Source organism: Somniosus microcephalus, chromosome 4 (genome assembly GCF_052327205.1).
Source record: "Somniosus microcephalus isolate GS21.2 chromosome 4, FLI_Smic_1.0, whole genome shotgun sequence".
Classification (NCBI taxonomy): domain Eukaryota; kingdom Metazoa; phylum Chordata; class Chondrichthyes; order Squaliformes; family Somniosidae; genus Somniosus; species Somniosus microcephalus.
This window is the reverse complement of record NC_140990.1, coordinates 45,874,191-45,897,235: the sequence shown is the minus strand read 5'-3', so window position 1 is coordinate 45,897,235 and position 23,045 is coordinate 45,874,191. Positions and strand designations below refer to the sequence as shown.

At 47.6% G+C, this 23,045-nt stretch overlaps 1 pseudogene across 1 annotated transcript in view; it reads right to left on the bottom strand.

Moving 5' to 3' along the window:
• Nucleotides 1-2,398: 2,398 nt before the first annotated feature.
• Nucleotides 2,399-23,045, bottom strand: part of LOC147118799 (uncharacterized) — a 55,207-nt pseudogene continuing 34,560 nt past the window's right edge. Inside the window, exons 4-5 of the transcript XR_015077952.1 lie at nucleotides 4,570-4,678; nucleotides 2,399-2,905 (exon numbers count right to left, since the gene is read on the bottom strand). The product of XR_015077952.1 is annotated as an uncharacterized LOC147118799 (transcript). The remainder of the gene's footprint in view (nucleotides 2,906-4,569; nucleotides 4,679-23,045) is intronic.

Here is a 23,045-nt window from a genome sequence, read left to right as displayed (position 1 = left end):
GAGCCCCAACCACTAACCCCAATCCTAATGAATAACCACTGGCCCCAACCACTAACCCCAATCTTAACCAATAACCACTAGCCCCAAGCACTAACCCCAATCCTAACCAATAACCAGTGGCCCCAACCACTAACTCCAATACTAACCAATAACCACTAACCCCAATCCTTACCAATAACCACTAACCCCAATCCTAACCAATAACCACGAGGCCCAACCACTAACCCCAATCTTAACCAATAACCACTAGCCCCAAGCACTAACCCCAATCCTAACCAATAACCAGTGGCCCCAACCACTAACTCCAATCCTAACCAATAACCACGAACCCCAATCCTAACCAATAACCACTGCCCCCAAACACTAACTCCAATTCTAACCAATAACCACTAGCCCCAACCACTAACTCCAATCCTAACCAGTAACCACAAGCCCCAACCACTAACCCCAATCCTAACCAATAACCACGAGCCCCAACCAATAACCCCAATCCTAACCAATAACGACGAGCCCCAACCACTAACCCCAATCCGAACCAATAACCACTAACCCCAACCACTAACCCCAATCCTAACCAATAACCACTGGCCCTAACCCCAATCCTAACCTATAACCACTAGCCACAACCACTAACCCCAATTCTAACCAATAACCACTAACCCCAATCCTAACCAATAACCACTGGCCCCAACCACTAACCCCAATCCTAAGCAATAATCACTAGCCCCAACCACTAACCCCAATCCTAACCAATAAGCACTTGCCCCAACCACTAACCCTAATCCTAACCAATAACCGCTAACCCCAACCACTGACCCCAATCCTAACCAATAAACACTAACCCCAACCACTAACCCCAATCCTAACCAATAACTACTAGCCCCAACCACTGACCCCAATCCTAACCAATAACCACTAGCCCCAACCACTAACCCAATCCTAACCAATAACCACTAACACCAACCACTAACCCCAATCCTAACCAATAACCACTGGCCCAACCACTAACCTCAATCCTAACCAATATCCACTAGCGCCAACCACTAACCCCAATCCTAACCAATAACCACTAACCCCGACCACTAACCCCAATCCTAACCAATAACTACGAGCCCCAACCACTAACCCCAATCCTAACCAATAACCACTGGCCCCAACCACTAACCCCAATCCTAACCAATAACCACTAGCCCCAACCACTAACCCCATTCCTAACCAATAACCACTAGCCCCAACCACTAACCCCAATCCTAACCAATAACCACTAACCCCAATCCTAATCAATAACCACTGGCCACTACCAGTAACCCCAATCCTAACCAATAACCACTAGCCCCAACTACTAACCCCAATCCGAACCAATAACCACTCACCCCAATCCTAACCAATAACCACTAGCCCTAACCACTAACCCCAATCCTAACTAATAACCACTGGCACCAACCACTTACCCCAATTCTAACCAATAACCACTAGCCCCAACTACTTACCCCAATCCTAACCAATAACCACTAGCCCCAATCCTAACCAATAACCACTAGCCCTAACCACTAGCCCCAATCATAACCAATAACCACTAGCCCCAACCACTAACCCCAATCCTAACCAATAACCACCAGCCCCAACTACTAACCCCAATCCTAACCAATAACTACTAGCTCCAACCACAAACCCAACCCTAACGAATAACCACAAGCCCAAACCACTAACCCCAATCCTAACCAATAACCACGAGCCCCAACCACTAACCCCAATCCTAACCAATAACCACTAGCCCCAACCTCTAACCCCAATCCTAACCAATAACCACTAGCCCCAACCACTAACCCCAATCCTAACCAATAACCACTAGCCCCAACCACTAACCCCAATCCTACACCTTAACCCCAGCTCTTGACCAAGGATTATTGACAGGGATCAAAGGAGGAGCTAAAGACCTGATAAAGGAAGTATTTGAAACAATTATCTCGAATAAAGAAATAGTGCAAGCTATGTTAGTAACAAGAGATTAAATCAACGAGACCATCAAAATCAGCAATGACAATTACAAAGATCAGAACATTTCTAAGGCTGTCACATGCAGTATGTGTGGAGTTTTTTTTTAAATCGGATCCAAGAGATGTTAAATGATACAGAAAATAACAGATTTCAAATCTTATGCAAGGTAGTTCTGTAAAGGGGTGGTTCAAAGGAATTTTAGATGAGTGTAAAGTGAGACACTACAGTTCAGTCTATGACACCCACAAGCCGTGTACACAAATGGAATAAGTTTGGGGTTTGATGTGGTAGAAGGTGAACTAGATGAGAACTGAAATAATCCAGAGTAAGAAAAGGCCCAAAAATGGAACAGTCAGTAACAGAACATCAATTAATCTCCTCTTATCATGGAGAAATCAAATATTAGACACATTGTGTGCTTGAAACAAAGCTGATTTATTTAATATTTGTCCCGAATATTAATCTCAAGCCCAGTTATTCTAGTTATTAACATCAGCAGAAACAAAGCCCAATTGCCAGAGTGAACATGATTCAGTCCTGGATGTGATTAACAGCAGCAATAACAGCAGAATCCAACCCCTGCAATCACTGGTGAACTTGCTGGTGTCTCAGCAGAGTGCATGACTGAGTGAATCCCTTCCCACACACGGAGCAGGTGAATGGTCTCTCCCCAGTGTGAACCTGCTGGCGATTAAGCAGGTTATGCTTCCAAGTGAAAACCTTCCCACAATAAGAGCAGGTGAAAGATCGCTCCTCAGTGTGAACTCGCTGGTGTCTCAGCAGAGTGCATGACTGAGTGAATCCCTTCCTACACACGGAGCAGGTGAATGGTCTCTCCCCAGTGTGAGTGCGTTGGTGGGTCAGCAGGTCGCTTGTGTTTTTAAAGCTCTTCTCACAGTCAGAACATCTAAATGGTCTCTTAACAGTGCGAACAAGTTGGTGAGTCAGAAGATGGGATGACTGAGTGAATCCCTTCTAAAACCCTGTAAAAGGAGTTTACAAAAGTCATCACTGTAAGTACAGGATGTAAATTCAGAACAGACAATTCTAGTTTCTATGGAACATTCTTTCCTCTCTTGTTCCCCCAAAGCTGTAAATCCCCGTCCCACACACTCTCCCTCCTCCCTGTGCTGAAATCCAAACCCATCGCACCATCTCCAACATTTCTTTCCTCCACTCCCAGTTTTCTCCCTCCCTCTACTTTGGTTGGGGTCAGTTCTCCACCCACTGTGTGCAGAGTGAGAATAAAATCAATGAGTCAATGAATGTCTCCCCTGGTCACTGGGACCCTGAAGCCCCACCCACTCTTTGTTCCTGTACCAAGATGGCCGCGCATGCGCCGTGCTGCAGGTGGAACTGGTCTGTCTTCGCTCCACCAAGATGGCGGTGCGTAAATGATGAGCGGTTTTGATCGAGCAAGTAGGGAGAAGCTGTTCACTCTGGCAAGTGGGTCGGTAACCAAAGGTCACAGATTTTAAATCGTTGCTAAAAGAACTAGGGGGAAATGAGGAGAATTGTTTTCACACAGAGGGTTGTTAAGATCTGGAACGCACCATCTGAAAGGATGCTGGAATCAGGTTCCACAGGAACTTTCAAATGGTAATTGGACGTGTACTTGAAGAGGACAAGTTTGCAGAGTTCTGGGGATAAAGCTGGGGATTGGGACTAAATTGGACAGCTCTTTCAAAGAGCCGGCACAGACACGATGGGCCGAATCACCTCCTTCTGTACTGTTAGATTCGATGATCAGTGTGAAGACGCTGGTGTCCCTTAAGGCTCTTCGAGCTTTTAAAGCTCTTCCCACAGTCAGAACATTTGAAGGGTCTCTCGTCAGTGTGAACAAGCTGGTGTGACAGGAGGGTGGATGACTCTGTGAATCCCTTCCCACACACGGAGCAGGTGAACGGCCTCTCACCAGTGTGTAGGTTTTGGTGTCTCTTCAGCTCCCCGGAGCTTTTAAAGCTCTTTCCACAGTCAGAACATTTAAAGGGGTTCTCTCCAGTGTGAACAAGCTGATGTGCCAGCAGGTGGGATGATTCAGTGAATCCCTTCCCACATACGGAGCAGATGAACGCCCTCTCCCCAGTGTGAACTCGCTGGTGTTTCTTCAGCTCCCCGGAGCTTTTAAAGCTCTTTCCACAGTCAGAACATTAAAAGGGTCTCTCATCAGTGTGAGCTCACTGGTGATGCTTCAGATGCCCGAGGCTTTTAAAGCTCTTCCCAAAGTAAGAACATTGAAATGGTCTCTAATCAGTGTGAACAAGCTGGTGTCGCTTCAGATCCCCGGCGCTTTTAAAGCTCTTCCCACAGTCAGGACATTGAAATGGTCTCTCATCAGTGTGAGCTCGCTGGTATTGCTTCAGTTCCCTGGCACTTTTAAAGCTCTTCCCACAGTCAGAACACTGAAATGGTCTCTCATCAGTGTGAGCTCGCTGGTGTTCCTTCAGATCCCGGGGGCTTTTAAAGCTCTTCCCACAGTTAGGACACTGAAATGGTCTCTCATCAGTGTGAACTCGCTGGTGTCCCTTCAGATCCCTGGCGCTTTTAAAGCTTTTCCCACAGTCAGAACACTGAAATGGTCTCTCATCAGTGTGAGCTCGCTGGTGTTCCTTCAGATACTGGGGGCTTTTAAAGCTCTTCCCACAGTCAGAACACTGAAATGGTCTCTCATCAGTGTGAGCTCGCTGGTGTTGCTTCAGTTCCCTGGTGCTTTTAAAGCTCTTCCCACAGTTAGGACACTGAAATGGTCTCTCATCAGTGTGAACAAGCTGGTGTTCCTTCAGATCCCGGGGGCTTTTAAAGCTCTTCCCACAGTCAGAACACTGAAATGGTCTCTCATCAGTGTGAACAAGCTGGTGTCCCTTCAGATCCTCGGGGCTTTTAAAGCTCTTCCCACAGTCAGAGCACTGAAATGGTCTCTCATCAGTGTGAGCTCGCTGGTGTGTTTGCAGGTGGGATGAACGAACAAATCCCTTTCCACACACGGAGCAGGTGAATGGACAGTCCCTGGTGTGACTGCGTCGTTGAACTTCTATTGCAGACGGGGAACTGACTCCCTTCCCACCGTCCCCACCTTTACCCGGTTTCTCCCCGGTGTGACGGTGCACATGTCTCGCCAGGTCAGGTGATCGGCTGAATCCGCGTCCACACACCGAACACGTGTGCGGTTTGTCATCGCTGCAATCGCTGCTTTCTCCTTCCATGTGCAAAGGCCGATGATATTCAGGTCCTGATGAATCCAGCGACTCTGTCAGAGCTTGACGTGATGTTTGGTCTGAGCTTCCCGCCTGTAACTGCTCCACTTCTATAACCCTGTAAATTGAGATCAGAAAAGGATCAGAGACAAACTGTTGTTTAATTTTCCCCTTTCTGACCCTAGGGGCAGTGAAGCTGATTTTTCAGGCTCCAGCTGCTGCACAGGTTGGTTGAAAGGATCAGCAGTAATGGCGGCTGTAATGCCCACAAGCCCCGGCGCTCCAGAAAGCGCTCTGTTGACTCTGAGTCCCGCGCATGTGCTCATGGTCCCCGCGCTCTCCCTCCTGCTCCACAATCGCCCGTCCCGATCAGTCTGTAACGCGCATGCTCAGCACACAAAACCCCGCGGTTGGAACATCGGGTGCACATGCGAAGCCGCAACATCTGGTACGCGTGCGCGGCTCAGGTGGGGGCGAGTCGGTGTTTCGCCTCAGCTGCCAGGGAGGTGCGCATGCGCAGGATGACCCAACATTCTTCCTGTCAGCAATCACTCCCTCGTTTCTTTAATAAAAACAGAAAATGCTGGAAATACTCAGCAGGTCAGGCAGCATCTGTGGAGAGAGAAACAGAGTTAACGTTTCAGGTCGATGACCTTTCGTCAGAACTGCTTGTTCTTTAGTGTCAGCTGTGACTCAGTCGGTAGCACTCTCGCCTCTGAGGCATAAGGTTGCGGGCTCAAGTCCCACTCCAGAGACTTGAGCACAAAAATCTAGGCTGACACTCCAGTGCAGTACTGAGGGAGTGCTGCACTGTCCGAGGTGCCGTCTTTCGGATGAGACGTTAAACTGAGGCCCTGTCTGCTCTCTCAGGTGGATGTAAAAGATCCCATGGCACTATTTCAAGAAAGAAAGACTTGCATTGAAGTGCTTTACAGCCAATGAAGTACTACAATGAAGTAGTCACTGTTGTAATGTGGGAAAGAGCAGGGCAGTTATCCCCAGTCTCCTAGCCAATGTTTATCTCTCAATCAACATAAAAAGATAGATTATCTGGTCATTATCACATTGCTGTTTGTGGGAGCTTGCTGTGCGCTAATTGACTGCTGCGTTTCCTACATTACAACAGTGACTACACTTCAAAAGTACTTAATTGGCTGTAAAACACTTTGGGATGTCCGGTAGTGGTGAAAGGCGCTATATAAATGCAAGTGTTTCTTTCTTCACTGGTCTCACCAGCGACCTCTTCTAGCTGACGGTTGATTGACATTACAAGAGGATTTGAGTACAGGACTAAAGAAGTCTTACTCCAATTATATCGGGCCTTGGTGAGACCACACCTGGCGTACTGTGTACAATTTTGGTCTCCTTACCTAAGGAAGGATATACTTGGCATAGAGGGAGTGCAACGAAGGTTCACGAGATTGATTCCTGGGATGGCGGGACTGTCGTATGAGAAGAGATTGAGTAAACTAGGCCTGTACTCTCTTGAATTCAGAAGAATGAGAGGGGATCTCATTGAAGCATACAGAATTATTACAGGGCTTGATCGGGTGGATGCTGGGAGAATGTTTCCCTTGGCTGGGGAGCCTAGAACCAGGGGCCACAGCCTCAGGATAAAGGGTCGGCCATTCAGGACTGAGATGAGAAGAAATGTCTTCACACAGAGGGTGGTGAATCTTTGGAATTCTCTACCCCAGAGGGCTGTGGAGTCTCAGTCATTGGGTATATTCACAACAGAAGTCGATAGATTTCTGACTATCACAGAAATCACAGAAACCCCACAGTGCAGATAGAGGCCATTTCGGCCCATCGAGCCTGCACCGACACATATCCCACCCAATCCCCGTAACCCCTACACCAACACATATCCCACCCTATCCCCGTAACCCCACGTATTTAATCCCCCTAACACTAAGGGTCAATTTATCACAGCCAATCATCCTAACCCGCACATCTTTGGGCATCAAGGGATGTGGGGATAGGGCGGGTGAATGGAGTTGAGGTGATGATCAGCCATGATCTCAGTGAATGGTGGAGCACGCTCGAGGGGCCGAATGGCCACTCCTGCTCCTATTGGGGACAGCGAGAGTCCGCGCATGCGCACACGGGACGGTTTGGGCCGAGTGCGGCACAGCGACCCCTCCCGGTCCGGTCACCAAGGGCAACAACCGCGCATGCCCAGAGGGGACCAACCACCACGCGGAGCTGCGCCTGCGCACTCCAATCCTGCCGGACGGAGTCGGCGCGGGGCATTCCGGGAAAGGCCTTGGTGTCGGTTACAGAGTCGTGATCAGTGACGCAAAGTGAGTTTTCTCCGCTCCGATTGGGTGGAGAATCGCGCGGGGTGGGGGGGGGGGGAGGGGTGGATCGGGAGAGGATAAAGATAAATAGAAAAACCTGAGAGTCCGCGAGGCCCCGGACCGAGCGGCGTCAGTTGGACGGTCCATGTGATCTCCTCGGGGACATGTGACCCGGGCCCGCGGCCTGATTGACGGGAGCTTCTGACCAATAGGGAGCGAGTGGGGCGGGGCGGGGCTGGAGGAGCGAGCCGGCGGCGGGTCCTCCAACCAATCGGAGAGCCCGAGGGGCGGGACTAGCGCCGGCTGATTGTCTGATCCGCAGGGCAGCGAGTTTCTCCAGTCCCTTGTTCAGGGCCCGGGGCCAGGGGAGGCTGTGGGCCTTTATTCCCCTTATTGGACACAAGGCTCTTTGTCTCACAACACACTGGCTCAGGTTTTAATAGAGACTTTACAGGGAATAGTGAATTGAAAATTGCCAAACTGAGATTGTTATAATTACACAGGATTTATGGCACAGAAACAGGCCATTCGGCCCAACCAGTCTATGCTGGTTTTTCTGGTCCACTCGAGCCTCCTGTCTTTCTTCATCTAAATCTATCACCATAACCCTCTATTCCCTTCTCCCACATAGGCTTGTCCAGCCTCCCCTTAAATGCATCAATACTATTCACTTCAACCACTCCCTGTGGTAGTGAGTTCCACATTCTCACCACTCTCTGGGTAAAGAAGTTTATTTTGAATTCCCTATTGGATTTCCTGGTGACTATCTTATATTGATGGCCTCTAGTTATGCTCTTCCCCACAAGTGGAAACATTCTCTCTGTATCCACTCTATCAAAAAATTTTCATAATTTTAAGGACCTCTATTAGGTCAACCCTCAGCCTTTTTTCAAGAGAAGAGACCCAGCCTATTCATCCTTTCCTGATATGTATACCCTCGCATTTCTGGTATCATCCTTCTAAAGCTTCTCTCCTCCCTTTCCGGTGCCTCTATATCCTTTTTATAATATGGCGACCAGAACTGGACGCAGTTCTCTAAGGGCTGAATTTTGCCGACACTCAGAGTGCGGGTTTGGAGGCAAGTCCGCTGTCAAAACCACAAAAACTGACAGCGGGTCGGTATCCTGCTCTGAACCGCCTCCTTGTGAGTTTCCTAAGTGTCGGGTCTGTCATCCCTGAACAGACCCGACACCAAGCGGCAGGTCAGCCAATTTAGATAATTTAAGCTTGTTAAAAGGTAGTTAAGCACCATTTTCCCCATGTACTTACCATTTTCCCAGGTTTTTAACGAGGGTCCCGGAGAGCGGCTATCACGTCAGGTAAGTATGTCGGGTTCTCAATTGCTGTGAATAGGTGAAAGCTGCAGAAGTGGTCTAAAACCTACCATTTCACAGCAGTAGACAGAAGGCTGGAAACTATAGACCGGTTAGCCTAACATCTGTGGTAGGTAAAATTTTGGAGTCCATTATTAAGGAGACAGTAACAGGACATTTGGATAATCATAATTTAATAGGACAAAGTCAGCATGGTTTTATGAAGGGGAAGTCATGTTTGACAAATTTGCTGGAGTTCTTTGAGGAAGTAACATATAGGGTGGATAAAGGGGAACCAGTGGACGTAGTGTATTTAGACTTCCAAAAGGCATTTGACAAGGTGCCACACAAAAGATTATTGCTTAAGATAAAAAATCACGGGATTGGGGGTAATATTCTGGCATGGATAGAGGATTGGCTATCTAACAGAAGGCAGAGAGTTGGGATAAATGGTTCATTCTCAGACTGGCAATCAGTAACTAGTGGTGTTCCGCAGGGGTCAGTGCTGTGTCCCCAACTCTTTACAATCTATATTAACGATTTGGAGGAGGGGACCGAGTGTAACATATCAAAGTTTGCAGATGATACTAAGATGGGAGGGAAAGTAGTGAGTGAGGAGGACATAAAAAACCTGCAAGGGGACATCGACAGGCTAAGTAAGTGGGCAGAGATTTGGCAGATGGAATACAATACTGGAAAGTGTGAGGTTATGCACTTTGGCAGGAAAAATCGTAGAGCAAGTTATTATCTTAATGGCAAGAAACTGGAAAGTACTGAAGTACAAAGGGATCTGGGGGTCCTGGTGCACGAAACTCAAAAGGTTAGTATGCAGGTGCAGCAAGTGATTAAGAAGGCCAATGGAATGTTGGCTTTCATTGCTAGGGGGATAGAATATAAAAATAGGGAGGTATTGCTTCAGCTGTACAAGGTATTGGTGAGACCGCACCTGGAATACTGCGTACAGTTTTGGTGTCCATACTTAAGAAAGGACATACTTGCTCTCGAGTCAGTACAAAGAAGGTTCACTTGGTTAATCCCGGGGATGAGGGGATGGACATATGAGGAGAGGTTGAGTAGATTGGGACTCTACTCATTGGAGTTCAGAAGAATGAGAGGCGATCTTATTGAAACATGTAAGATTATGAAGGGATTGGATTGGGTGGATGCGGGGAGGATGTTCCCGATGATGGGTGAAACTAGAACTAGGGGGCATAGTCTTAGAATAAGGGGCTGCTCTTTCAAAACTGAGATGAGGAGGAACTACTTCACTCAGAGGGTAGTAGGTCCATGGAATATGCTGCCCCAAAAAGCTGTCGAAGCTACATCATTACATAAATTTAAAACAGAAATAGACAGTTTCCTAGAAGTAAAGGGAATTAAGGGTTACGGGGAGCGGGCAGGAATTTGGACATGAGTCTAGGTTCGGATCGGTCATGGCCCTGTGGGTAGCGGAGCGGGCCCAGGGGCCGTGTAGCCTGATCCTGCTCCTATTTCGTGTGTCTAATTCTGTTAGATTCAGGAGATGGTTCTGTGATAGTGGATTGGCGGTTAGGATCAGATCAGCCATGATCTTATTGAATGGCGGAGCAGGCTCGAGGGGCCGATTGGCCTACTCCTGCTCCTATTTCTTATGTTCTTATGTTCACTTCCCAATCTTAGAATCTGGAGCATTAATGATTTGGAACCCACTTTTGAGCTTTATGCAAACATGATTTCCCTTTCATAAAACCATGTTGACTCTGCCTAATCATATCATCATTTTCTAAGTGCCCTGTTCCACTTCCTTAATAATGGATTCCAGCATTTTCCCGAGGACTGATGTCAGGCTAACTGGCCTGTAGATCCCTGTTTTCTCTCTCCCTCCTTTCTTGAATAGCGGGGTTACATTTGCTACCTTCCATTCCACGAGGACCTTTCCAGAATCTAGTGAATTTTGGAAGATCACGACCAATGCATCCACTATCTCTGCAGCCACCTCTTTTAGAACCCTAGGATGTAGGCCGTCAGGTCCAGGGGATTTGTCGGCTTTTAGTCCCGTTAGTTTCTCAAGTACTTTTTCTCAACTGATAAGAATTACTTTAAGTTCCTCACTCTCATTAGCCCCTTGGTTCCCCACTATTTCTGGAATCTCAACCTTCTCCAGTGTAGCTCACGCAGCTCCAGCTCATGCAGCCTTAGCTCGGGCTGTCCGCAGTGCGGCCGCAACATGCCCGTAGACTTGTATGAGTGGTCGGGACCTCTCGCCCTGACCGAGGTGGACGAGAAGCTTGCGCTGCCCCTCTGTGTCAAGTATGACAACGTGGACATAGATGTGCCGGGTAAAGTGCTGAGCCCGGCCCAGGTACTGACTGCAGCTGAGAGCTGAACACACAGGAACCGCTCCAGTGCCTGGAGCCAGCAACAAGAGGCAACAAAACCAAGGAAGGCACAGAGTCCAAAAGCAAGGAAGTTATGACGAACCTTCGTAAAACATTGGCTCGGCCTCAACTGGAGTATTGTGTCCAATTCTGGGCCCCGCACATTAGGAAGGATGTGAAGGTCTTAGAGATGGTGCAGAAAAGATTTACAATAATGGTTCCAGGGATGAGGGACTTCAGTTACGTGGATAGACTGGAGAAGCTGGGTTTGTTCTCCCTAGAGCAGAGAAGGTTGAGAGATCTGATAGAGGTGTTCAAAATCATGAGGGTTCTGAACAGAGTAGATAGAGAAACTGTTCCCATTGGCGGAAGGGTCGAGAATCAGAGGACACAGATTTAAGGTGATTGGCGGAAGAACCAAAGGCGACATGAGGAAAAACTTTTTTACGCAGCGAGTGGTTAGGATCTGGAATGCACTGCCTGAAAGGGTGGTGGAGGCAGATTCAAGCACGGCTTTCAAAAGGGAATTGGATAAGTACCTGAAGGAAAGAAATTTGCAGGGTTACGGGGAAAGGGCGGGGAGTGGGACTCGCTGAAGTGATCTTGCAGAGAGCCGGCACGGGCTCGATGGGCCGAATGGCCTCCTTCTGTGCTGTAACCATTCTATGATTCTATAATCTTATATTGTGGTTAATAACAGACAAAACCTGTTCTTTCTCCTGATCTGATTACAGATTCCAACCAGTAGATTCACTGAATGGAATGTCTTATCAGTGTTAACAACAGAAAATGCTGGAAAAACTCAGCAGGCCAAGCAACATCTGTGGAGAGAAAAGAGAGTCTTGACAAAGGGTTCACCCGAAACGTTGACTCTATTTTCTCTCCACGGATGTTGCCTGGCCTGCTGAGTTTTTCCAGCATTTTCTGTTGTTATTTCGGATTTTCAGCATCTGCAGTATTTTGCTATCGTCTTATCAGTGTTGCCATGGCGACCTGTCTGCAGTGAAGCGTCTGTTTGAGTTTCTAACTCAGACTAAACTTCTCTTTCCCACAATACACATTATATCAGACATTTGATGTCAATGTATTTATCAATGTATGTACCTGGAAGGAGGAGAGCATGCCAGGGGAGCTCAGAGACGCCGTAATTGTGACCATCTTCAAGAAAGGTGACAAGTCCGATTGCGGTAATTACAGAGGAGTTTCCCTGCTATCAGCCACAGGGAAAGTCATCGCAAGAATCCTCCTCAATCGCCTTCTCCCAGTGGCCGAAGAGCTCCTCCCAGAGTCGCAATGCGGATTCCGCCCACTAAGGGGCACAATGGACATGATCTTCACCGCACATCAATTACAAGAGAAATGCAGGGAACAGCACCAACCGCTGTACATGGCCTTCTTTGATCTCACAAAGGCCTTCGACACTCAACCGTGAGGGATTATGGCGTGTCATCCTCAAATTCGGCTGCCCTCAAAAGTTTGTCACTATCCTCCGCCTGCTTCATGACGACATGCAAGCCGTGATCCTGACCAACGGTTCCACCACAGACCCAATTCACGTACGAACCGGGGTCAAGCAAGGCTGTGTCATCGCACCAACGCTCTTCTCAATCTTCCTTGCTGCAATTCTCCATCTCACCCTCAGTAAGCTCCCCACTGGAGTGGAGCTAATTTACAGAACAAACGGGAAACTGTTCAACCTCCGTTGCCTCCAGTCCCGATCCAAGGTCGTCCCATCCTCTGTCATCGAATTACAGTATGCAGACAATGCTTGCGTCTGCGCTCACTCGGAGGTCGAACTCCAAACCATCGTTAACACCTTCACCGAAGCATACGAGAGCATGGGCCTTACACTAAACATCCGTAAGACGAAGGTCCTCTACCAACCATCCCCGCCACACAGTACTGCCCCCCGATTATCAAAATCCACGACAAGGCCTTGGACAACGTGGACCACTTTCCATACCTTGGGAGCCTACTGTCAACAAGGGCAGACGCCGATGACAAAGTCCAACACCGCCTTCAGTGTGCCAGTGCAGCCTTCGGTCACCTGAGGAAAACAGTGTTTGAAGACCAGGACCTCAAACCCGGCACTAAGCTCATGGTCTACAGGGCAGCAGTGATACCTGCCCTGCTGTATGCCTCAGAGACATGGACCATGTACAGCAGGCACCTCAAAGCACTGGAGAGGTACCACCAACGCTGCCTCCGCAAGATCCTGCAAATCCATTGGCAGGATAGGTGCACCAACGTCAGTGTTCTTGTTCAGGCCAACATCCCCAGCATCGAAGCTCTGACCACGCTCAATCAGCTCCGATGGACGGGTCACATTGTCCGCATGCCCGATACGAGACTCCCAAAACAAGCGCTCTACTCGGAGCTCCGGCACGGCAAGAGAGCCCCAGGTGGGCAGAGGAAACGCTTCAAGGACACCCTCAAAGCCTCCTTGAAAAAGTGCAACATCCCCACCAACACCTGGGAATCCCTGGCCCAAGACCGCACAAACTGGAGGAGAAGCATCCGGGAAGGCGCCGAACACCTCGAGTCTCTTCGCCGGGAGCAAGCGGAAGCCAAGCGCAAGTCAACCCAAGCACCCCACCCACCCGCCCCTTCAACCACCGTCTGCCCCACCTGTGACAGAGACTGTAGGTCCCGCACTGGACTAATCAGCCACCTGCGAGTTCATTTTTAATGTGGAAGCAAGTCATCCTCGGTTCCGAGGGACTGCCTAAGAAGAAGAAAATTTCAGCCATGTTATGTTAATATCTCTAAAATCTACAGGGAGATCAGATACACAAATCTGTAAAAGTTGGAGAACAAGTTTATAAAGTGGTTTAAAAATGTTACCCGAGGTTTTTTATAAATGGGGCGTAGAAAACAAAACCATCGGTTCGGCTGCAGTTAGAATAAGTTTTGGGCCACAGAGAGGCTGCAGAATAAATTCACTGAGGTTATACCACGGATGAGAGGCTTTCGTTATCAGAGAATCATAGAATGATACAGCACAAAAGGCGGCCATTCGGCCCATCATGCTTGTACCAGCTCTTTGGGAGAGCTATCCAATTAATCCCACTCCCCTGCTCTTTCCCCATATCCCGGTAAATGTTTTCCCTTCAAATATTTATCCAATTCCCTTTTGAAAGTTACTCTTGAATCTGCTTCCTCCACCCTTTCAGGCAGTGCATTTCAGGTCATAATAACTCGCTGGGTAAAGAAATGTTTCCTCATGATGGCCTGTCTGCAGTGAAGCGCCTGTTTGAGTTTCTAACTGAGGCGAACTTCTCTTTCCCAGGAGGAGAGACGAGAGAAACTGGGGCACTTCTCATTAGAACAAAGAGGGTGAGAGATGTGAGCGAGGTGTTTAAACTTGATCAACGACACCCACCAAAATATCAGAGACACTCCCTGTCCCTCAGGACCTGTGTCCAGGGGAGAAGCTGATGGGTTTATCAGATCATCTTTGGGTTAAATGTTGTGCTCGTGGAGCTGAGCCCCTAGTGTCAGCATCAAACACTCTCCAGTCGGGTACAGCACGGGTTAGATACAGAGTAAACCCATCAGCCGCTCCCCGACACAGATACCGAGGGACAGGGAGTGTCCGGGACAATGACATTTCTCACTCAATAAGGTATAAATTGATCCTGTACCTCTCCCCATTAATCCTGGGCTCCACACGGGGCGAATCCTGCTCCTGTTTCCCTTCCTGTAACAGCACTGAGCTAAACCCAGCCCATAATGAGCAGGGCTCAGGGAGGAGGGTTGCTAGGCACTGCGGTGATGTCATAAAGCAGGGCCATTCAGCCCAGCTGGTCGTCTCCTTGGCCCTTTAAAGGTGGAGAGCCGGGACACCCTGTCTCCAAACACATCCCACCTGTTCATACTGAGAATCCCCGGGGAAGGCCCAAGGCCCAGAGTGTGGAACACAACCAAGGGGGAAAGAGGAGGAGAGAAGGGGAGGTAAATCAAGGAGTCGGGACTGAGGGACACCGAGCTTCAGTTTTAGAGCCTGTAGACTTCAGGAGGGGAAGAGTGAGTTCAGTAGTTTTAGGATCCAGGGAGAGAACAAGGAGCAGATGGGGAGACTGGTGTGGATTCCAGCACAGTGAGGATGTCGGGGGAGGGAGATTGTGTCGGGCTGTGTATTAGGGGTGTAGGAGGGACAAGAGAGGAAAGGTCAGAGGAGCAATTACTGCAGCAGTGCCCATAAATAGTGAGAGAGAGAGAAGGTGGGGGTTCGAGTGGACCAGGGACAGTCTGTTAAACTCTCTGTTTGCTGTGACCAGTTTTCCTTCAGTTAAAAATGGCCTCCTGTAGCCCAGTGACACAAACAGCCCATTAAACTCCACAAATGGCCTTTGGTCTGGTGAGGTCTCCCTTTGTGAAACATCAGCTGTTGTTAAAGCTTTTCATACTGACACGCTCACACTGAGAAATGAGCTGCAGAACTGCCAACACCGTCAGCTTTAAGGAGACGTTTCCCTTTAGAGATCGGATTGCCCATTGAGTTTGATTAAATTGAGGTTAAAGTAACAAGGCTGCTTTACCCCGCGACAATAACAGATTATCAGAATATTTCCCATAGGTTAAAATCCAATGTTACAGGGACTCACTGCCCTGGGGGGTTGAAGTGGACCCTGCGATATAATAGAATTTTCTGTCCTGTCAGACTTGGACATCTTTTAGATCCATTTTTTAACAAGTTGTGGAATCTCAGTTCTCAGATGGATTCCACTCAGTTTGTAACAAGTCCTCAATCAGCTCGTCTTATTGTCGAGACATCAAGGACTTGACACACTGCGTGTGTGTGAAACAAAGCTCATTTATTTGACACTGATACAGATGAAACTCCAGCCCAGTTATAGGGGTTACTAACATCAGCTGAAACAAACCTCAACTGTCAGAATGAACAAGGTTCAGTCCTGGATGTGATTAACAGCAGCAATAACAACAGAATCCAACCCCCCCAGCCACATGTGCACATGTTGGTGTGCCAGCAGGTTGGATGAACGAGTGAATCGCGTTCCACACACGGAGCAGGGGAACGGCCTCTCCCCAGTATGAACTCGCTGGTGTGTCAGCAGGTTGGATGAACGAGTGAATCCCTTCCCACACACGGGGCAGGTGAATAGCCTCCCCAGTGTGAACTTGCTGGTGTGTCAGCAGGTTGGATGAACGAGTGAATCCCTCCCCACATAGAGCAAGTGAATGGCCTCTCCCCATTGTGAGTGTGTTGGTGCGTCAGCAGATCCTTTGTGCTTTTAAAGCTCTTCTCACGGTCAGAACATTTATAAGGTTTCTTATCAGTGTGAACTCGTTGGTGTGTCAGCAGGTTGGATGAATCAATGAATCCCTTCCCACACACGAAGCAGGTGAATGGCCTCTCCCTGGTGTGAAGGCGTCGATGAGTTTCCAGCTCACAGGGGTAATTGAATCCCTTCCCACAGTCCCCACATTTCTACAGTTTCTCCGTGGTGCGGGTGTCCTTGTGTCTCTCCAGGTTGGACGATCAGTTGAAGTCTCGCCCACACACAGAACACGTGTACGGTTTCTCCCCGCTGTGAATGGGGTGATGATTTTTCAGGCTGTGTAACTGGTTAAAGCTCTTTCCAGTCAGTGCATTGGAACACGCTCACTCGGGTGTGTGTGTCTCGGTGCTTTTCCAGTCACACTGATGTTTGAAATCTTTTCCCACAGACAGAACAGACAAACATTTCTCCTTCGACATTCAAAGGCCGATGATATTCAGGTCCTGGTGAATCCAGTGACTCTGTCAGATCTTGATGTGATGTTTGGTTTGAGTTTCCCGTCTGCAAATCCTCCCCTTCTAATACCCTGTAAAAGGAGTTTACAAAAGTCATCACTGTAAGTACAGGATAGAAATTCAGAACAGACAATTCTAGTTTCCCTCCTCCCTGTGGTGAAATCCATACCCATCGCACCATCTCCAACATTTCTTTCCTCCACTCCCAGTTTTCCCCCTCCCTCTACTCTGGTTGGGTTCAGTTCTACACCCGCTGTGTGCAGAGTGAGAATAAAATCAATGAGTTAATGATTGTCTTTCCTGCTCACTGGGAACCTGAAGCCCCGCCCACTCCCTGTTTTTGTACCACGATGGCCGCGCATGCGCCGTGCTGCAGGGGGAACAGGTGTGTCTTTCCTCCACCAAGATGGTGGTGCGTAACCCGGGCCTGTCACCGAGAAAAAGCCTCACAGCTGCCGTCCGGTGGAACATAGATCGGGCCGCTGGATTTCATTCGGGCCTGAGGCCGTTCTCCAACTTTATAAACCCTGCGGCGCAGCCTACCCGCAGTTTATTAATCTCCCGACCCCGCTCCCGCCGACCTGCAGCTCCGCCCGGCGACCGCGCGAGGCTTTCTTTGGAAAGTCGGTGAGGGACACGTGACCCGGGCCCACGGCCTGATTGACGGGAGCTTCCGACCAATAGGGAGCAAGCGGAGCGGGGCTGGAGGAGCAAGCCGGCGGCGGGTCCTCCAACCAATCGGGGAGCCCGAGGGACGGGACTAGCGCCAGCTGATTGTCTGATCCGCAGGGCAGCGAGTTTCTCCAGTCCCTTGTTCAGGGCCCGGGGCCAGGGGAGGCTGTGGGCCTTTATTCCCCTTATTGGACACAAGGCTCTTTGTCTCACAACACACTAGCTCAGGTTTTAATAGAGACTTTTTAAATTCGTCAATAAAAGCAGATAATCCTCGTGCTTCTGTGGAACAAACGTTTTAATATTTGGGAGTAAAAGTACAAGTTTTTTTCCCTCTGGGGAATTTATTATTAGTTTCAGGAAACAACAACAACCACTTGTATTTATAAAGCGCCTTTAATGTAGTAAAACCTCCCAAGGCTCTTCACAGGAGCGTTATAAAACAAAATTTGACACCGAGCCACATAAGGAGATATTCAGGCACTTGACCAAAAGCTTGGTCAAAGAGGTAGGTTTTAAGGAGCATCTTAAAGAAGAAGAGAGAGGCTGAGAGATGGAGAGGTTTAGGGAAGGAATTCCAGAGGTTAGGGCCCAGGCAACTGAAGGCACGGCCGCCAATGGTGGAGCGATTAAAATCGGGGATGCTCAAGAGGCCGGAATTAGAGGAGCGCAGATATCTCGGGGGGTTGTGGGGCTGGAAGAGATTACAGAGATAGGGAGGGGCGAGGCCACGGAGGGATTTGAAAACAAGGATGAGAATTTTAAGGATGAGACACTTGAGGAAAAGCAGGGAGTGGGGGAGGGACAAGCCCCTATGGGACAGGGTCACTAATTCTGTTCTGCGACAGTTACTGGGACAGACTGTATCTCCCCCTGTCCTCCACACAAGGATTTGTGGCAGTTAAAGGTGTTGAAACGGATTTTTTTGGTCCTCAATCTGGTTCAGTACAAACACTGAGTCGAATACTGGTTTAGTTCAACAGTTGTTTTATTCTGTTGTCCCGGGAGACTTACTCTGATACAGCACCGTTCTGACTCCAGCAGAGTCTCGACAGGTTCCACCAGAGCAAGCAATCTTTCATACTGTGGGTCACATTATTATACTTTACTTTTGAAAAGACATTAACACATCTTACAGTCTGCACCAATCCCGAGCTGGGCACGTACACATTTAAATTGATTTCCTGGCCTGGCAGTTTGAAATAAAGAAGTCACATTTCATTGAATGGTTTATAGTTTAGGAAATATGCGGGTAATGGTTTCACGATCACCTAATCAGTATGGTAATGCGTTTTCAATAATGGTAATGTGTTTTCTGATCGCCTATTGTCTGTATATCCTCTGCACTCCGCCCTACACTGTTTCCACCAGCAAGGTGTGACATCGTGGGTGCCAGCCATATTAGCAGCCACAGATCAGTTTAGCTTTTCCCGAGTTAACATGATCATCTCTTACAATATGCAAGTGACTCAGCGATGTCGACATTGCACCACCATTTTAGGCTAACAGGGTCCTCCATTTTAGGTTGGCAGGGTCCTTGGCCATGCGGAGCGAGTTGTTACCTTATTTTTGCATTCTATATTCTCATTCCCCCCTTTTATCATTCCATGATAACCATCTAAGGTACCCTGTGATTCTGGGCTTCATCCTACTGGTTCATCTCTACTTTATTGAGTCTATTATACTCCTCCTCCATTAATTCCTTCTCGACTTGCTCCTTTAACATCTCACTCGCTTCACCCTCTATACTTGGTAGTTCAATTTCCTCTGATGCTGATTTCCTTTGTACCAATTGACTTGGAATTACAGTTGCTCCTAATCTATTGCAGCCACACTTAATCAGCGTGAAAACTAGAAAAATGCACATAATAACGGCAAGTACCACCACCAGCCCATGTAGCAGAGTCTGTCCCATTGATCCTAGCCATCCTCCACTGATCCAATCAAACCAGCCATCCCCCGGCTTAGGTTTCTTATACTGGCTTACTGCATCCCGGATATGTTTGACAATGTTGGTTATGTTTTCCGAACTATCAGGGATATAAGTACAGCACTCACTTCCTATCAAGGCACAGGTTCCTCCTTTTGCAGCAAGGAGGTAATCTAAGGCCATTCGATTCTGGAGGGTAACTGTTCTAATGGCTACCATTTCGGCACTCATGTTTGCTAGAGCTTCCTCAGTGTCATTGGCAACTATCTCTAGTAGCCTTGCCAAATTCCTTGTTTCATCCATCAAATTCATTATTCCATAGGGAGGGTTTATTACGCCAAAAAATCTTTGAAAAGCTCCTAGCTCTCTTTTAGTCCTGTATTTCTTAAATTCGTGGTGTTCCCCAATCTTATTCAAGTGGTGAATGTATGGTACTACATATCCCAAATAGCAGGACCCAGTCCAATTTCGTGGAAGCCATGGGTATGCCTTATGTCCGCAAATAAAATAGGTCCCGTTATAAGCAGTTAGGTTCATATTCGTTGTAAATGTGGAAAAGCCAGACTCGCCGTTACTCCTTGTGCTTTCGTTCCATTTCCCCCCACTAGTGAGGTTTGTTAAACCAGTTGTGTTAAACCACCAAACCTCTAAGGGTGAACCTTGTTTGAGGATTGTCCAATTATGTTTACAATGACTGTTTCCGGCTTCCAGATTCCCCTCTGCTCCCTTGCTTACATTCCTTATCCAACATATCGCCCCAACGGGTCTTCCTACCCCAGTTGTGTTTGTGAGGATAAGGTACGGTGGCTTTTTGCTTGTATTATGCATGGGTTTGTACCATCCTTCAAACATGTTTAAGGGATATCCGGCACTCCTGAACTGTACTCTTTGTTCCTCCCGGTTTCTGCTCTGGGTGTCCTTACCATTAGTACTACTGCTCGTATTGTTTCTACTAACTACCCACTCAGCCATTTGAATTATATTCAATGGTATGGGTCTAAGAGGGATTCCCCCTCTGGAGTGGATTGGTATATGGCTACAGACCCAACAGTTTGTTAAGTTACAGCTTTTGGCGTATTCATAGGACATGTACAAAAAGGTGTTGATATGTAATTCCCTCTTTCTCCTAACTTCCCTTTTCTTTCTAAACCCTAAGCATCTCGGTGGATCCCTTTCCTGCAACCATGGTTCTTTAACTAATGCCTCTCTGTAACATCCTCCATTTTACATCATCCATGATTCCTTTCCCTTTTCTTTGTTGGTCCTACAAGTACATTTTTGGTGCCAGCATGGCAAACCCCATCTGTTTCTATTGTCCAAATGTACTTCCCGATGTTCCTGTTTTAATAGTCCATTACAGAAGTCCCATTTAGTCACGTTCCAGGATCCGAAAGCTTTAAGATTCTTGTCTTTGTACTGGAGAATATCTCTTCGGCACAGGTGGACGGTTTTTCCAGGTGTGATTTTCTTGCATTTCTTCAGTTGATTGAACGCCCCGCCCGCGAGCAGGATAACGCTCAGAAGCAGTAATAAGGTCCTCATCTTGATCCTCCGTGATCAATCAATGCGACTTATTAGTTATTAATCTGGAAAACAAACTGCTTACACAAGATCCAAAGTTAAAAACTTAAAGCTAAAATTTTAAAAATTAAAAATTAAAAATCGTATAATAAGTATAATAAAAGTAGGATTTTGGCAGGCCAAAACAATCCAAACACAACACCAGACCTCGTAAAACTGCAGTCACCTTTATCAAGGCCGAGCATGAGTTCTGTAGTCTCTTATCAATTAAAATAAAACTAATGATTGTTCGTAAAATCTACTCTATACTGTACTGAAATCTACTGATTATCTCCCCCCCTTTTGATTGGTTTCTCCAATCAATTTACAATGGTGGAAGTGCACCCATGCGCTTCTTCCCTCGACCTTAGCTGCAGTCGGGGTTGTTAGTAAGACCTGATATGGACCTTCCCACCTTGGATCTAGACTTTTACGAGTCCAGTTCTTAACCATCACATACGAACCTGGTTCAATTTTTAGAGAACCAGATAAGTCAGGAAGTTCACCATATGCAGCACGGACTTGTGAATGCAGCCCACGTAAAACCTTAGTAAGAGCCAAGACATAGGTCGTCATTTCTTCAGTCATATGGTGAAAATGCACCGTTGTAGCAGCATTTTGGTTCCAGGGAGTCTTGAGTGGTTTACCATAGATAATCTCAGCAGGGGTAAGTCATGCTTTACCCGCGGGTGTGGTGCGGATCTGAGAGAGAGCCACAGGAAGCAATTTCAACCAGGTTAAGCCGGTTTCGGCTACCAGTTTAGCAAGTTTGTTCTTCAGAGTCTGATTGGTTCTTTCGACAAGTCCTGCAGCCTGTGGTCGATAAGCACAATGCAATTGCTGATGAATGTTCAACTGGCTACAAAGTTCCTTGTTCACTTCGGCAGTGAAGTGAGGACCGTTGTCAGAACTTAACCGAGTTGGAATACCATACCGAGGTATGATCTCTCAGCAATACCTTAACAACAGTAGAGGCTTTATTGTCTGTGGTTGGATATGCCTCGATCCATTTACTAAATACATCTACAATGACAAGTACGTATTTGTAACACTGACATCTTTCCAACTCAATGTAGTCCATTTGCAGGGTCTCAAAGGGACCCTCCGGTAAAGGGGTTTTTCCCCATTCGCAAGACACTCCCTTTCCAGGGTTGTGTTGTTGACAAGTCAGGCATCGATCGCTAATGTTCTGTGCTATTGCTTGAAGCCTTGGATGCCACCAAGTACTTAGAAGCACATCACTCACTGCCCTGGCACCACAATGAGTTGCAAAGTGTACACATTCAATAACCCAAAGAGCTAACTCATCAGACATGCAAGTCTGTTCCGCGGGAGTAGTCCAGAGTTTTGACAAAGGGTTATATACACATCCCGATTCTCTCCATAAATGCTTATCACTATCAGGAGCGTCCTCCTGCAACTTAATCACCTCTTGGATGGTTGGCATTAGTTTTTCCGAGGTAGACTGATTCTTGTTGGAATTTTTAGTCTGCCTCATAATTCGGGGCACAATCATTTGGTGACTCCTAGAAGCAATTTTGGCCGCCTCATCAGCGCGGCGGTTTCCTATATCTACCGGGTTTTGGCCAGTGGTATGGGCAGAGCATTTAATCACAGCTATCTGTTTGGGGAGTAAAAGGGCTTGCAGGAGGTCTGAAACTAACTGACGGTGTGAGATCGGACTGCCCGAGGAGGTTAGAAATCCTCTATTTTTCCACAATTGTCCAAAGTCGTGAACTACTCCAAAGGCATATCTAGAGTCTGTATATACATTGATTCGTAATCCTTCTCCCAAAGTACAAGCTCGTATGAGTGCAAACAGTTCGGCTTGCTGGGCAGAAAAAGGGGATTCAAAGGCTGCTGATTCTAAGGTGACACCTTCCTGATTTACAATTGCATAACCAGAAATTCGTTTTCCCATGTCATCAATTGAAGAACTGCCATCCGTATACATGGTAATACC